The following is an 18,792-nucleotide window of genomic DNA, read 5'->3' on the forward strand; positions in this document are numbered from 1 at the left end:
TATTTTCTTCCGCATTATCGACGCTTATGGTGTCTATAAACAATTATTGTTCGACTACCTACTTTAACTTATTGCAAATATAATTTTGAAACGCCTAAGTTCTGAACATATAAAAAACACACTTCAAACATTTTAGGGAGTTGTTTTTTTGAAGTACAATAAGTATACCTACCTGAGCATAAAAATTTGAATATCAAATATACCATTATGCAGGTACTTAATACAATATAATTAATCATTTTTCCATATAATTATAACCAAAATATCGAATATAACTACACAGTTTAATTATCAATTAAATAAAATTGAGCAATTTTTTTTTTATATTAATGGTGCGTTAAATTTGTGTTTGATCTGTACGATAATATAAAGATGGACAGAGGAAATAAAACGTAAGAAATGTACTCGCCTATAATTTGCAGTCTATCTGCAATTATCCAAAACACTATAATAATGTTGTAAAAGGTAATTTAAAATTACGGAACCATTAAATTATACAAAATTAAAAATAAGTATAATTTAAACGCGGACCCCATAATTACGAATCTCAATCAATTTAAGTAGAAGTCCATATTTTAGTGACTTATTTGATTTAAATTTTTAACAGACATTCTAATGTAATATGATTTATTGCGTCTGGTATTTTCAAAGTGTATCTATATTTTAAATATTACGAATTATTCTGATGATTGAGTTTAATTATCTACGGGTGTCATTCAAATTGTTATGTTGGCAAATCGAATTATAACAAACAAATTGATTTCATATCATAACAATTCTATGTATAATTAATTATAAATCTATGTCTAATGATAAATGTACGATATTATTATAAACAATAATATTAAAGAATATAAATATTACTAGAAAAAAAGTGTTGTAAAATAATAAACAAAAATGTGTTGGGTGTTCGACGTTATGATAAAATGCTTTTTTAAATAATTATTTGCAAATAATTTTTAATAAAAATATATTATATTATTAACAAAGCGATAGGACTCGATGATAACATTGTCATGTTAAATTTCAAAGTGAAAATTGTATACAAAACTCAATGATAATAATATTATGTACTAACCTTTTTAACAAAAACGCGAAATAATATCGAAGCACAGTGATTACGTTTCAGGCGCAAATTGTCTGTCGGTACTACATAGGTACGAACTAACTGCCGTAAATGTTAATAGTTTCGACGTAAACATAAAACACATACCCAGGAACACAACAAACCAAATTCTACCCGTTTTCCTTGAATATACGTCGGACGGTACAATAATACGCAAACGAGTTTTTCATATAAGTGCGATTCTTCGGCAAACCATGCGGACAGAGTGCATAAAATGATTAAAACATATTATACAAACAAATATGAATATAAAGTGTTCGTCATATACGTACACGTCTTCTCCACAGCAATAATATCATTTAATTCCACTGAATAAAATTTATAAAATAATAATAATATGTCGTCAGCAGGCAACTGCTCGCAGTGATTTTTATTTCCCAGTTTATTTTCCTACACTCGCTAACGCACTTCAGTGTTCGAACACGTCGTCGACTCTCCAGAGGTTCTCAAACTTTGGTCGTCTCGTGTTTGATGGCCATGTCGACTACAACTGATCGTAGCCACGTAATACCGACGACTAAAAATAGAACTGTTCGAAATCGATCGATAAAATTTCCACGTCAAAAATATGAACGAAACGTCCATATAAATCATAAGTCGTCTCAATAATATTAGTATTATCCACATCCGTGTATTTCGACGATCACTGCAGAGCGGCTTGCCGGCGCTTATAATATGATATTATAATTATTCGGGATGGATGTCGACACACAACGATAGTAGAAATGTACACAAAACATAAAACTATATTATTATATTATCCTCCACAAACACGCACGAATATCGACTATAGACGAATTAATTTTCCGTACAGCCGTGTGGTCTTTGACGTGCCACACTTTGCGAACCCCTGCTCTAGACACTCGTTGTGTAACACGAATACCGACAGAGTCGTACTTACCACAATAATAACTACGTTAGACATAGGAAAACGTTACACACATGGGCGGGACGTCTAATGAACAGAACAAAAGAGTTAGAGACCAATTTTAGGAGTTTACAATTTTTGTTACGATCGTAATAATAATTATTATCTGACCAAGAAGCAATCGTTGCATAAATAAGGCAGAAACTTGATTGCTCGAAGTCTATAATTTTAACCTGAAACATCGGAACTCGTTTCGGGCACTGAAAGATATTAAATGTACTACTGGTTTGCGCACACCGTGATAATTTTCGTACAAAGATTGCAAGACGAGTGCTCCGATTAAATCGTGATAACGATTTAAAACATAATATAGCGATTACTTCGAAAGTTCAAAATTTGATGAACGGTGGTAGAAATTAAATAAAAAAAATTATCCTTAGTCTCTCGCGAAATGTATCGACGGTCGGGCAATCGATTGGCTAGAAGATATGTAACGAAAAATTCGTTTATTGAATATGGAAATAGTTTTAATGTATTTAAGTCACTTCGACGAAAACACAATTCTGACTCGCTGGAAAAAATTTAATATTTTGTGTAACGCTCGACGCGTTTTTGGAGATGGCACATTCGATTATGATCGTCCAAAAAAATTTAACCGGTTGTACACGATTCGTAATAAATTTATCGAAATCAATAATAATCGTATGTGCCTATAGCCTTTTGTTTTTTTAAGAGTAAAATATACGACATTTCTACATATTTTGTGTTCTTAATCGAGAACTAAATATTAAAAAGTTACATTTGGGATATCTGCCCATCGTTGGTACCTATGCTAAATCTTTATACAACGTTTGTAAAATTGTGACTTGTAACTTATGATTTGGGTCCAAAGTTGGTTTCGGCACATTCAAACTTATAAATAATATTATTACTTGATTACGATGACAAAAAATCAAATAAAAATATTGGTAATTGGCTTAAAACATTTGTATACAATAATTGATATCAGTTTACCCAACGTTTGCCCAAAGAAGCGTTTCATAGGCTTAATTCGATAAGACATTTTACGCTCCATATACATATGACCAAACGCGTAATTATTAATACACAAGCCATAAACAGAATTAAAAATAACATAATTAATCAAAAATATAAGTAAGTACCGTGGTAAAGAGTCTATCAGTTGATTATCGTATTAGTTTATGATGGACGAAACGCACACGGCCTGGCAAAATACATATCAAATTAAATAGAAAAATGTACTTCGGTTAGTACTTTGAAAATTATAAATTTACGAAACCCGTGTGTCTAATTAATGGTTAACTTACTTGCACTCAAACGAATGGTAGTTTCGTGCGCTAACAAGTTGTCTTTTCGGTATTTTTGCGCAAACCAGGACCGCCCATAAGATATTATAGACGGTGCCAATTTTGTACCAGTGTAACACTTTCCGGACCTGCAGGGAAAGAGTCGAACAGTCGTTCAGATAAATAACCTAGATGTTTCCTAGTTGGTTAATACCAATGCAAGTTCACAAAAATTAACTATTATTAATTTTTCGACCGATTCGTCAAATTAAAATTAATCGAATGGCCAAAAATCGCACATGAATAACACAATATGTCGCATGTGGACCAAATAACGTTTACACTCGATTTATCACAATATATTATAATCAATAAAATATTATATATTATATTCTGTACGGAAAATTATTATGATTTATATTAAATTGTCTTCGACAGATCAGTGTTCACCTACCTTTTAAGTATTAAATGTGATAACACAGTTTTAACGACCCTGGTACTACTTGAGGGTGGTAAATATTTCGGTTTCTTCGGATGAATCGGATATTTTGGCACCACAATAAAATAATCTGACGCCCTCGACCGCACAATTATTATGATATGAAATAATATTTGATATTAAATTGTTTATGTTCTATCAAACAGATCCGTGCGTGTACCTATTTCATAAATGTATTTATTTTTACGGAATACTTAAGGTGCTCGAGCTCGAATGCTACTGGCCAATACGTGTACTTGTGTGAGTATCGTTTACAATAATATAATATATGCGCGTGTAACCTGTACCGATTTTCCCCTACTCGTGAACATTGCTTACACTGTTTTGCATTAGCTAACTAATATTTGCTTTACGATCAACGAAACACACACAAACTGTACGTCTAAAATCCATTTAAAGGTACCCATCGTTTTTCAACCTGTTTAACATTATACTATAATGGCATCAATATTTTCGTAGATCGTCACTCAATGAATATGAAAACGAAAGACGTAATATTTTATTCAATGAACATAGTGTTGTGAATAGATTGACCTCAACGTACATAATATGGTTATTATTAAACAAATATTATATAATAATAATAATTATTATTATTATACTATAAACAAATAACCACAAAAATTAAAACAGGTGGATAAGGTTTTTTTCCATTACGAACCGAGGCTTAGGTCGAGTAATACGTTTAAATCAACAATTTTTTTTTGTAATGATTTAGTGATGTAAAGATACGACTTTTTTTGTATTCTATCATTTTATACGGTATAAAAATTAACCACACGCCAGTTAGGCAAAATAATATCGCTTTCTGTATTCACAATCGATCGGAAATAAAAGTACCTATAAAACTACTCTCCGAACTGAATAATTATTTTTAATTAAATAAAATATTCATATGGAATCAATAAAAACATAATATAATATATTAAATACGGTTTTACTTACATAAATACCGAGGTCAAAAAATACTAGCGAATGTTTTTTTTCCTAGTTATTCTATATCAAATACGAATACTGAATCGGTCAATTCACATATTATAAACAACATTATTGAAAAAAAAGCCACAAAACACAATATTATGTTATTTAATAATAATGTAACACATAAATACATTTATATTCTTATAATTGTATTCTATGAAAATAAAATATAAACTTACGATTATTAATTTATTTAAATGGGTAGGTAATAAAATATACCAACATATTATTATAATTTATTTTATTCTGTCCGAATGATACGTGATAACGCGTAGATAGTTAATTGACTTAATCATTATGATATATAATTATTAATTATAATATATCCGTTAAATGTTTTTTTTTTTTTTTTTATGAGAATTTAAGGCTGTAACGACTGAGGTCAATAGCCTGTAAGGTTGGTAGGGTTGGTACAGTAGGGTTGGGACGGTAGTGGTATATTGGTACAAGTGGTTAGTAACTATACATTTAAAGACCGGTAAATCATGAATTTAATCTAAAGAAATACGCGATTAAACATAAAACGATAATATAATTTGTATACGACATATTATTATGACAAACCGAACTGCACGGTTCTGGCTGACTCTCGGGACTAACTCTAGTGAACCACGGAAGGACTTCAAGGCTGGCAGTGTAATTGATCAGCCAAGTTCTTCCGGACAAGAGTGAATTTCCGGGATGGTTCTCGTCCCTCCACAAACCAGTGAGTAAGTAAATATTACGGGTGGTTGCACCTTCGACGAGAACCGGAGCTACCAGGATTTGTTCGTCCAACAGAAATTCTATAATCATAACAAACACATAAGAATAAACAATTCATTGTAAACAAATAAATATTTCATACAGAAAATCGAATGTTGATTGATATTTTAAATTGAAACAAAACAAATTATATCTGAATTAAAAGATAAAATGTAATTAAAATGAACAAACATAGCAATAAGTGACTATGCAAATCACAGAATAATGGTATCATAGAGTATAAATTTGAAATTAATGAAAAATAATTGCAAACATGACTTTCTGCCATATGTTAGGTACTTAAAAACACACTTGACAAAATCTTTTTATCGATTTTTACAGTTCGCGGGTTTGGATTCAAAAGGTTCTATGTGTAAATTTGAAATTTTTCAGAAAAGCCAATTTAAATGTGTTTAAATATTTTTCAGCTTATAACTATTTGATTTGAACGCATAAGTTATCAAAACCTTTTAAATTAATTCAGAATTTGTATTATTTCGACGGTTAATTGAGAAGAAAATTTGTAATCAAAAAAGGTGGGTAAATGGATGTCTCTCTGTTGTACAGTATGTTACAAGTGGGTCACTGTAATGGATGGTGTTAAATTTGAATTCAATGATATAATATCATTGTATAAGAAAAACGATTCTGAGCAAAAACGGTCCGTCAGCCTATGATATTACCAAGTATATTTGATGATATTATTGTGAATAAAGTAATTTATATTATAACCTATTTACGTGGAACCTTGTTTTAAATTTTTAATCCTTAGCTACAAAAGTTGAACATTTTATAAATTTTTAACTACAAAATAATTATTACATTTTAAATTTGATAAATTTTGTCAAAATTTGAACTTTAAATGCTTATAAAAAAAAATTGTGCCTATATATTTTCAATATTTTTCAACTGCTATTGTAACAATATATCAGGAGCCTTGAATTAAGTTTTCACGCTTTTCTACCCAACAAACTAAATTTTAATGATACTTATATAAAAAAAAAAATTAAACATTTGTTAACAGACAATGTCCTTTAACAGCTCAAAAAGTGTCAAATTATTTTCAAAATATTATCGTGTATAGAAAATGCTAATATAAAAATTCAGTGAAATTTTCAGTATCTACGGTGATTCGTTTTTTAATCACAACAAAATAAGAAAATCGTTACATGAGAAATCGAGTGAATATCAAATGTTGTAAAAATATGAATTTCAAACGCTCATAAAAATTTAATTTGACTTTCTTGTAGACATTTTTTTTTGATAAAAGTAGACAAACTTATGGATAATCTTGTATTACATTTTCAAATCTTAGATTTAAAAAGAAAAATTTTTATGAATACTCAACTCAAAATAATTTGCTAATTTTCGTGATTTTTCCGTATTTTGTCAATATTTGAACTTTAAATGCTTATAAATAAAAACGGTGACAAAGGATTTTTAATTTTTTTCATCTGCCTTTGAAACAATAAATTAGGAGCCTTCTATTAAATTTTCAAGCTTTTTTACTCAACAAATAGAATTGTATTGATATTTATAGAAAAAAAAACTAAAAAAAATGGAAATTGACAATGTCCGTTAACAGCTCAAAATAAGTCAAAATATTTGGAAAATGTTATGGTGTACAGAAAATTAAATTATAAACATCCAGTCAAAATTTCATGTCCCTACGGTCATTTGTTATAAAGTTACACCAAAAACCAAATAACAGATTTTGCGTAAAAATTCCCGTTTTTCCTTAAATTTTCTTTTGTTTTTCACGTCGCTTTTAAAAACTACTGGGAAATTTATACTTTTGACCCCCTAAAGTACCAACTAGATTCACTTTCCTATCAGAAAAGTTACTGTTGAAGAAAATCCAAGCATTTTTACTGTCCTAAAAGGTGATGAAAGGCACACAAAAAAAAAAAAACACACATCATTGGAAAATCAATACATTTATCACTTCGCTCAGAATCTAAAATAATAAAATATTTATATAGAACCTTTTGGATCCAAACCCGCGAATTCTCTTATCTTCGTTGGGTTTTGCCTAACTGAAAAAAAAAACAGTTGAACTATATTCGATTCATAATAACATTATCAAATGTTTTATCGAAAGTGATTTAAAAATATGTAACATTACTAGAAAAAAGTGGTTTTATTTACATAATAAATAAATAAAAATATGTTTTTTGAATCTACCTACCCATATTAGATTCTGAGCAGAGCAAGGAAGCTAGTGGTATTACAATATTGTACATTTTTTTTTATGATTCACTTTTCTACCGTAAGACTTATAACATAATTAATACCTACTTGATGAAAAATGCAAATTTCCTTGGTACGATTTTTTGACCTGAAAAACTTGTAACTCCACCGATGGTAAAATCCATGGATTACAATTTTTAAGTAAAGCTGCCCGTCAACTGTTTTTTATTTATTTTATTTTAACTAGCTATAGTTATCATTTTGAATTATTATATATTTTTTTAATTAGTGTCAAAAAAGATACATGCATCTAAATGTAATATAAAAATAATAAATATGTACACAAATAGCGTACTATTGTTACTAACATAATGTTAATTTTATTCCAGATAAAAAATGTACAAATTAAATTTGAATTTCCTTCTAGTAAAAAAACGTACCAATGGATTTTAAATTTTTTTGGATAAAAATCGAACTGGTGAAATCCAAATTTTTTTTTAGGTATAGTACAAAGTATGGTAAAATTTTCCTAAAAAAATGTTTAAAAGACCGCAAACGGTAAAATTTATTTGCGCCCAAAAAAAACGTTTATGTATATGTATAGAATACAGCATATTTTGAATATTATCGAATGATCTATTATGGAGTGGCGGAAAAATAATTAATTAGAAAAATAAATATATATAAAGAAAAATGTATATTATTAAATTAAATAAACAAATTTTTTATTTTATTTTTTGTTTGATGTATGACACGATTTCTTGTTTATGAGTAGATAGATTAAATATTGAAACCAAGGTTCTTCATAAGTTGTTATAGTTGCATGTTATTACCACAATTAATAAATATTAAAAAATATTTGTACTAGGTAGTCACTTTTTACAAGGGTACCAAACCAATATAAGTTCAAACATAAACAAAATTCATTAAAATTAAATATTTTTATGTAAATATGTTGATTATTTTAAGTGGGTCAATGTATAATGGATTGTATTAAACTTGAATTCAATGATATACCTAGTATCATTGTATAAGAAAAACGATTCTGGGCGGAGACGGTTTGTCGGTCTGGATATTTTATATTATTATTATTTACTAGCTGATCCTGTGCACTTCGTTGCCCGTTAGATGTACCAACTCTATATGACTCAAACTTTGTTCAATTCGTTATTTAATATTCGGTGTTCAAAATGTATCTTAACTTTTCTGATGCCTGGAATAAAAATTCTGATTCGCAGCAGTATATTATCAGGTAGGCAATCTACCTGCAGTAGATCGCGGACCCGGTGCGGTTTGTACGTAAGTGTATGATTTAACTCTAAAGTATCAAAGTTATACCAAGTTTAATTTGATATAATACGGCGGATTAATGTAATCAATTAATACATAGTCCTAACCTAACCTAAACGTACTAAATTCCGACGAATAAAAACCAAATTTAACTCTTTTTAAATTAGCCTATTTTCTTCACAGAGATCTGCACACAAACGTATATATTTTAATATAGCTGATCCTGCACACTTTGTGGCCCGTAAAAAATGACAACTGTTAAACAAATTGCGATCGTTCAACTCCTTTTTGGTGTAACTCGCTGCAGTAAGTGCAATTCAGCCACCCTGGTAGGCAATGTGTGAAAATTCGATTTGATGCATGCTTGTACCTGATCTGCCCAATTAACCAATAGCAACCAATAATAAATAAATACTATTTCTATTAATTATTTCTCCTATAACCAATAGCAATCATTTATAAACAAATATTTCAATCATAAATCTCAAAATCTCTGTTTGAGCACTTCTATTAATTTAATGTAGCGTGATGTTATATAGCCTATGACCTTCCTCAATGAATGGACTATCCAACAAAAAAATAATTTTTCAATTCGAACCAGAATAGCCCCTTACAGCCCCTTTAAGCCCATTTCAGCCCCTTACAGCCCTTTTTTAGTAATACAAAGTAGCCTATGTTTTTTCTCAGTGTCTAAACTATCTATGTACCAAATTTCATTTAAATCGGTTCTGTAGTTTCGGAGCCTATTCAATACAAACAATCAAATCTTTCCTCTTTATAATATTAGAATAGATAGATTATAGCCTGTAAGTTGAATTTATATATTATAATATTATAATTTTTATTCGTTTCTATGGTGATAAACAAAGCGTTAGAAATGAAAATCCCATTTTTAGCGGTTTCTTGTAATTTGTTGATAGTTTTTCTCGTGGCAACTATTGAGAAAAATTACCTCTTTAAAGTACCATCTTGATCAAATTTGCTAAATTATAAGGTACTAGATTATGTTGAAATCAAAGCACTCCCATCTGGTAGAATTTTTGTTGACATTATAAAAAAAAAAATAAAAATAGAAATAAACACCGTTGTAAGACCACTGGCTTCCTCGCTCCGCTCAGAGTCTAAAATAGAACCACGTTTGTGTTAAATTATAGTACCTACTAATTATTCCATATAATGGGTTTGAGACGTTCGATTGTTATAATAATATATTTTCGATTTTGAGCCAAGTGATAAATATTGATTTTGATTTAACGACGATGAGAAAAAAATTTCCGATTGTCGGCTTGAACATCTTTTCTGATAGAAAAGTGAATATAATTGATTCTTAAGGGGGTGAAAAGTTAACTGGAAAGTCACATTAAATTATTATGATCGTTGGAAGTTCCAATTTTTACGGCATTGGATATTCACCAATAAATAACGATGCATCATCGAATGGTTTTCTTATTTTTTGGTAATTCAAAAACGAATAACGATAAGATATTAAATTAAATTTTTACCAAATATTTATTATATAATTTCCTATATTCGATTTGATTGTGTTTTATATTTTTTTCTATACACATTGATAAAAATGTTTCACTGCGTCAAACAACTTGATAACATTTTTATGTAATTGAAACTTTGAAAATATATTATTATATTGTATACACACAACGTCGTTTGCAAACGCAATGTTTCGGCCACAATTAATTCAGTCAACTGGATTACAATATTTACAATAAACGTCTAATAGTAAAATAAATAAATTTAAATAATATCAAAAAAATATATACTCAGTAATATTATACGCCGACAGACGAACGCAATCGTTTTTAGTATACACTATACAATGATATATTATTGAATTTTTTTCAAAATGTTTACTGTGTGTATGTATAGGTACGTACCAACTGGCTTCTCCCGCATCGAACTTGAATGTTTCTATTCCAGATTTTGCAATTAAATCGCGTAGAGAATTCGACCACCACGCCGCTGCTTCGGGATTTATGAAGTCTATATAGGAGGCATTGCCATTCCACCACCTAGATTTCACTGTGCCCGATGTACTATTCACAAATTATCCCTTATTTTTGGCCGTCTCGTTAATAGGACATTCATTGTTTATGAACGGATGTGTCCACAAGGAAGTCTTTAAACCATATGATTCTATTGATCGATAAAAACATTAGACTCGCTGTTTATTTCATTAATTTATAATTCACAAACAATAGGTTATTTTCGCAACTTTATGAAACAATAAATTGAGTTCAGTCAACGTTATAAGATTATTAAGTTATGAGCTATTATAATTAATACGTTTACTATCACACAAAGTGACTGCGTAACTTAAAGTTGACATAAACAAAAAATAAACATTATTTTTAAAATACATTCTAAAGTGCCTTCTTGTTGCACAGCACCAGTGATACAACTAAACACAGTTATATAGATATTATACAGCGAAACCTAACAGTCACGGGATCATCAAAAGTGCCCGTCAAAGACAGGCACATTGGAGTACCTATTTTTTCAGAGACATTATCATATTATTGTCCGTTCCAGTGAGGTTTCACTGTATATACATAAATTATTTTAACTTAAACTATTTTTTTTATTTAACTGAAAACACATAAGTTAATCACAAGTTTAAACAAATAAATAAGTTAACAAGTAAAAAAAAAAAAACTAATTTTGAACTACCCAGTTAATGACCTTCTTTGGATTCTTTAATAATATATACCATACTTCTATAGGATATTCTTGCACGGTCATTAAGTTAAATATTTTAATAAATATTTATTTATCTTTTTTTAATTATACTCATATTTTAAGCTTAAAATATTTGTTCAAATTCGAATATTATAAATACATTATACATTGCTGACAGCAATATCTCAGGTATAGGTAGCAGTGAAAGGATTAAGGTTATTACCCACCTAATAATACATAATATATAGGTACTAATCTCTATAATTATTCATGGAGTCCATTATCAATGTAATATGAGTGTATTGTGTATATAAATCAGAAAGTAACTAAAATTGCTATAATTTCCGTGTTATATTACCTATGTATATTTATGAATGAGCCTTATGATTTTAAATCTCAAGCCTTAGATATATATTTTTAAATTTAAAGTAAAACGTATTGTGATGTGTATCTATATTATATTATACTCAGAAGAAGTAAAGCATTAAGTCACATTTCAAAAGTACCTATCAAGTTATATTGACAAAACATTATATCAATATTATTCCAGCACTACAGGTTTCGGCCGTGTGGATCAAGCAAAATCTATTGACGAAAATATAACAGTCGGGACAAGTTATTTTATACCTATATAGTATAAAGATAATAATATACTCACTTAGTTTATTTATCATCACTTTAATATCCTCAAATCGTGTGGTATTAAACTCCGCACCGCCGTAACAGTTTTCCCAGTTTGTCATCGATCTCGAACGTACCTGTGTGGAATCCGCTGTCGACTATTTGCCGAGCGTAATTCAAAATGACAGATGTGTTGACGTCATTTTTATACCTGGCCCAAATCGACCAAATCGGGTACTTCACTACGTGAGGATCGGGTATGGACTTGGGCGAACCGAGGAAATCTTTAATAGCGTTTTGGTGAGCTTTTCGGGGATCGCTAAATTTGCACACCCGGAATTGCATGACATTCCTAACTTTTATGTGCGGAGCGACAGCTTTGCCCGTAAAACACATATATCCAGGTCTTGGGCCGTTAATGTCTACAAATAAGGCGACCGAATCGTTAATGTGTATGTAAAACCCATCAGAATTGAAGAAATACGACTCGACGATCTAGAAGAAAATTAAAGTTTTATAAGGTCAATACATAAATAATAAAATATTATATTTGTTATTATATATATTACAACAATTTATAAAATAATACAGAAAATCTATTGAAGTTTTAATTTTCAAAAATAAGATTTTAATCACTGAAGACGCGAGTTTTATGTCTAAAATATTAAGAGATCGGTTATACGATTTGAAAAGAGATAATCAAAAGAAAAAGTCGAATAAAGTCGCATAAATATCACGAAAAATCAAGATCAATTTCCTACAAATGAAAATTTTTCTCAAATCTGCTTTTAGTTAAAACCTCTTAAAGTTTACTTGGATTTCCATTGAAAAATAATAACGTTATCATAGATAAAACGCAGTCGATAGATTAAACAATACGATAACAAATGCGATTTGGGTATTTTCAATAGCATAATAATTATTATTACTTACTGCTTGATGGTCTGACTCTTTTGTCACATACGATCTGTCCGTCCAGTTAAGTTTATTTAGAGGCCATTCCTGTAAGCCCGTTTCGGCACCACCAAACCAATAACTGCTTTCCATATCGACACAAAACTGCAAAACATCATTCATCGATTGACCTATTTGTTAAAAATGTTTACATTCTTGTTTTTCTGATTCCGAAAAGTAAGGTAAGTAGTCTGTATTGCCCTTTGTTTTTGTGGTGCAAACACTTGGGTCTTTATCGATGCAATCTTCATAAAAGCTTAGCTTCAGATTCTTCGATATTGTACTTTCTGAAATTAATTATTGCAGACGTGTAGTCATATCAGGGGATGCATATGAATATGATTATTGGTCAACACTGACTACTGGAGCCACAATGATAATTGCCACGTGACCATGGCAGTCACATATGACTGACAAGTGACAAAGCGCCAGGATACAAATCAGAAAAATATTCGAAAACCAAACGAAGTAACTAAGTGTCAGTTATGAAATACGACTGGAATGACAGCGAGAGTGTAAGGATTAGATATAAAACTCAATTCAATAAATACTTTAAAAGATAAAACAACGTTAAAAAAATGGGAACAAAAATTTCAGTTTTAAATAATAATTTTATAAAAATTGAGACAAATGTTTTTGATATTTTTAAAACAAACAACAATTTAATCATACATACATCGAAAACAAAACTAAAATAAGAAAACAATTTTAATAATTGGCAGAAAAAAATCAATCAACTTAAAATTCATAATATTATGGATAGAAAATGATAATAATATGTACGTACATTTGGTGAAAATGTATGCAAGTCTTTACAACGAATCATTTTTAAGGTTTCACGTTGTACCATACATTTATTGATCAATTATTTTTAAAAGAACTGAGCATTTAAATTTTTTAATTTTTATCCTTTAAAGAACCATATTGATCCGATTTTCTACAAGAAAAATCTACTCTTAAAGTAAAAGATTAAATTAATATTTTACAATGTAAAGACAGACTCAGCTAAAAAACGTAGCCTGTTACTTTAAATTTTCTCTTCTTCATTGAAAACGAATCACAGATAATATTACATTCTTTTGTATCAGTTTTTTTTTTTTGCTTCTATGGTGACGTTGGGTCTTATATAGTTTAATGTACAGTAACGTGAAACTATATTGTTAGAACATTATACTGAAAAATTTCTCACGATTACGAAAAAGAAATATTATTGTATCCAGCCCGAACTTGACCACGTTTAAAACAACACTGTAATACCAATACATATTCATAACAACGCTCAGAATATAAATATTTTAAATGTTAAGTATATATATTATGTAAACTTAATTACTTCCATACTACACTTGTAATTGTTTCTCGTCTTCAGAATATAAAACGATGTTGTCAGAAGCTAATGATGCCGGTGCTAACGTTAATGCCATGACACAAAATGCTAAACATGAAAACAAAACTTAAGTTATAATATAACTTAATACTTTTGAAATAAATGATATTAAAACGTTATAATATTATAGGTTAAAGGCTAAAATAACATTTTTGAATTTTTTGTGAAATATCTTTTTTCCCATATATTTCACAAAAAGTATTTTTATTAAAAACAGTATAATATACTATACATTATTATACTATACATATTTTGGGAAAATTAGGTTAATTGCAATTAACATTTATTTGAGTAATCGAAATGAACTAATTTCAAAAAATGAGCTGAACTCCGTCAATTAAATTTTAATAAACTTAAACCAAAATAAAAAAAGTATAATATATCCCAATATAATATTATATACCGTATAATACCTTGGAATATTTACTCCGATGTTAGAAAAATAAAATAAAATACATATTAAATAAATGTAACGCAATTACCAGCTAATATAACAACGCTGATAATGTCTTAAAATATAATTATTGACGGTCGATTTTGTTATTTTAACTTAAAAAAAAAATAAAAAATATTTGGATGTTTTTCATTTTAATTACTTTATTGTGTATTATTAAAACCTAAAATTGCTATGTAAACAAACATGTGAGTTTTTAAAATACATTTATTTCTGAGGTACAACTATAATTTAATCATATTCTATTTTATTATTTTGTATATGTATAATCAGTAGTTTTAATAATGATGGTTGTCAGAGTGAAAAATCGACAATAATCTATACTAAAATAATATTATAAAGAAGAAAAAAATTGTTTATTTTGAAACTACTTAAACGATTTAAAAAAAAAAAAAAATAACTATATTTTGTCTCAAAAAGTAGTCCTTATTTTTTTTATTGCAAATTTGAGAATTGTTTGTAGAAATAATAGAAATTTTAATAATAATAATTAATAATATATTTTTGTTTAAACTATAGGGTTATTATTAGTTACAAAAAAAACCTATAGTTACATTGATTGAATATTATAATTATTTTACAATTGTATTTTATATGTTTTGGTCAAAACCATCAAAATGAGTGTTGTAAATCCACGGGAATTTGCCTAGGGAAGTTTTGAATATCACTAATGACGAATTTAACAAAAATATTTAATTATATAGAGTTGGTATTTTTAACGGGCAACGAATCAGCTTAATACGTTTTAAAAAGTGCTTCACATTAATACTAAAATAAAATTGTTATATTAAATTTATAAATATTAATTTTGTAAAATGAATAATTACCTAAAACTTTAACCATTTCTCTGGTCAATGTACAACGACGTATACACGGATAGCGTCTTTGCATCAATGTTATTAGATAATACCGTTATAGTATTATAATTTTGACATAAGTCCGATAAGAGATAAGACTTATGATATTGAGAGTCATATAACAATATAGTGTTATATTTACATTAACTTATCTTTACTTCTATACCAGCTATACATTTATGTATTGTATACCACATGTCATGGGGGAAAAAACCGTCCAGTGACGGTACTTTGGATCCTTTTATTTAAAACTATAATAAACTCTTCACAATGAACTCAGTGTCAAATCCATGACTGAAGAAGCGAAAACGTTTAAAAATGATAAACAGTGTGATTCCTTTTAAAGGTAACACTAAATAATTCTGTCCAGTGACATCGGATTAATATGCGGTTTTCGAGAGGGGATAGGGAATACATAAACACACATTTCTTGATGATTTTTACATTTTTAGATCTTTCCATGTGCGCATGCGCAATACAACTTGCATTTTTTTAAATGGCAACAGGTGTTTTGAATACCAAATTCAGATAGACCGAATTTTTTTAAGTCGATTTGGTCCTTTTTACCATAGCTCTAAAATCAAAATTGACCAAATGGCAACCAGTCAAAGTTTCGATTAAAATTATTGAATTTTTCAACAATCATACTAGAATTTTTTGAATTATTATAAAATTTTAAGTATTTTTTTTGTTTCCGTAGGTTTGCAGATATTATTAAATCATTTAAATTTAATTTTGAGGAATGAATTAACCTCAATTAGACGTAAATGTTAGTTCATTTACTAAGAAAATATTAAGCAAACTGATATGATTTATTTCTCATAACTTCTATTATTAAAGTTTCTATTTAAATTATTAATCTTATCATTTATTGTTATTTTTCATGATACAAGTGGGTATAATTACTTGTAAACTCTAAGATTATTTTATTTGTAGCATTTACTAAAATAAACCAAATTTAACAAACCCACGGAAACAAAAAAAATACTTAAAATTTTATAATAATTCAAAAATTTCTAGGAAAACTTTCTAGCATCCACAATATATTCTTTATTTCATCCTAATACTATCGAGTAATCCCTGTCGAAGTTTTAAGAAAATAATATGGTGTCGTCACCACATTTGTATATTATAATTATAATTATATTGTTATACATAATATTATATTATACTACGAGGACCTTCTCAACATCAGATATTCCACGAGTGGATGACTGTTTTTAATACATTCTCTCGGGCACGTTAAATCACTGATCCAATGTTCATATTATTATGCATTTATGTATAGAATATTAGAATGTTATACTATATGTCTTAATTTAAAAAGAAAAAATGAATTAACACTAAAATATATTCATAAAACTGCGATCATTTTATTAACATTTTAGTTATGTATATGTCAGTAAGTATCAACAACCGTAAAATATATTATGACTACAGGAAGTAAGTAAGTACCTAGACATAAGACAAGAATGAAATGTACAGCAGAAATATGTATTCATACCTATAAGTTGTATGCTTTTTAAAAAACCAATGAATAGGTACTTGGTTATTTATCACTTATCTAACCAGAACAAGATTAAAATACTATACATTTTATGACATTCATAACCATTACAAATCAATAACTCTTAACTACTTACAATCATTAATGAGACGCACTTGACACACTTACTATAAATATTAGATGCATAAATAATAACAAATGTATTTATGTATGTATGTATGTATGTATGTATGTATGTATTAAATTGTATTAACATTACGGCTAATAATTATAAAACTCATTTCATCTGTTAAAAAAAAAAATAATTAGCTACACAATATTTTTTTTAAATATTTTTTGGTTACTATTTGGAAATAAAACATTAATTATAACTAAATATATAGGGTAGCTAGTAAAATATATATTAGTGAATATTAATACAATAATATTATTATAAAGTAGCTATTGCCTGACTGATGTTCGCGTATATGTTTATAACAAGTAAATCAAATAATATGTTTTATGACTTGTGACTTTAGATTTTGATACGATTTCATTTTACTATGGAGATAATTATACATTTGACATGAAAAATATCCCAAAACTTCTATTAAAAAAGTAAAGGTACGTATTTCACACAATAATACATTTCAGTGAACTGAGCTTCGATGGAAATTAACTATTAAAAAATACTTGACATCAATCGTTGATTGTGGTATACAATACATAAATGTATAGCTGGTATAGAAGTAAAGATAAGTTAATGTAAATATAACACTATATTGTTATATGACTCTCAATATCATAAGTCTTATCTCTTATCGGACTTATGTCAAAATTATAATACTATAACGGTATTATCTAATAACATTGATGCAAAGACGCTATCCGTGTATACGTCGTTGTACATTGACCAGAGAAATGATTAAAGTTTTAGGTAATTATTCATTTTACAAAATTAATATTTATAAATTTAATATAACAATTTTATTTTAGTATTAATGTGAAGCACTTTTTAAAACGTATTAAGCTGATTCGTTGCCCGTTAAAAATACCAACTCTATATAATTAAATATTTTTGTTAAATTCGTCATTAGTGATATTCAAAACTTCCCTAGGCAAATTCCCGTGGATTTACAACACTCATTTTGATGGTTTTGACCAAAACATATAAAATACAATTGTAAAATAATTATAATATTCAATCAATGTAACTATAGGAAAGTCGGCGGGCAGATTGAGAGGAAGATCATCCGAGTTGTTTTAAATTAAAAGTTACCCACCTCACGCGTAAACACGCAGAACAAAACAAAAAAATGAATAACCATTTGTTG

The 18,792-nt window shown here is 28.3% G+C and overlaps 1 protein-coding gene and 1 pseudogene across 3 annotated transcripts in view; both read right to left on the reverse strand.

Annotated features, from left to right (window-relative positions):
• LOC132952987 (alpha-tocopherol transfer protein-like) overlaps positions 1–4,014 on the reverse strand; it is a 15,031-nt gene extending 11,017 nt beyond the window's left edge. Inside the window, exons 1-2 of one of the 3 annotated variants that reach the window (XM_061025527.1) lie at positions 3,756–4,014; positions 3,323–3,450 (exon numbers count right to left, since the gene is read on the reverse strand). The gene's annotated coding sequence lies outside the window, so the exon portion shown is untranslated. Of the gene's footprint in view, positions 1–1,078; positions 1,382–3,322; positions 3,451–3,755 lie in introns of those variants that run through there. The other 2 variants (XM_061025526.1, XM_061025525.1) reach the window with 2 other exon arrangements.
• Positions 4,015–5,012: 998 nt separating this feature from the next.
• LOC132953056 (myogenesis-regulating glycosidase-like) lies at positions 5,013–15,958 on the reverse strand (annotated as a pseudogene).
• Between the last annotated feature and the right edge of the window lie 2,834 nt (positions 15,959–18,792).

This window comes from Metopolophium dirhodum, chromosome 9 (genome assembly GCF_019925205.1).
Source record: "Metopolophium dirhodum isolate CAU chromosome 9, ASM1992520v1, whole genome shotgun sequence".
Lineage (NCBI taxonomy): Eukaryota > Metazoa > Arthropoda > Insecta > Hemiptera > Aphididae > Metopolophium > Metopolophium dirhodum.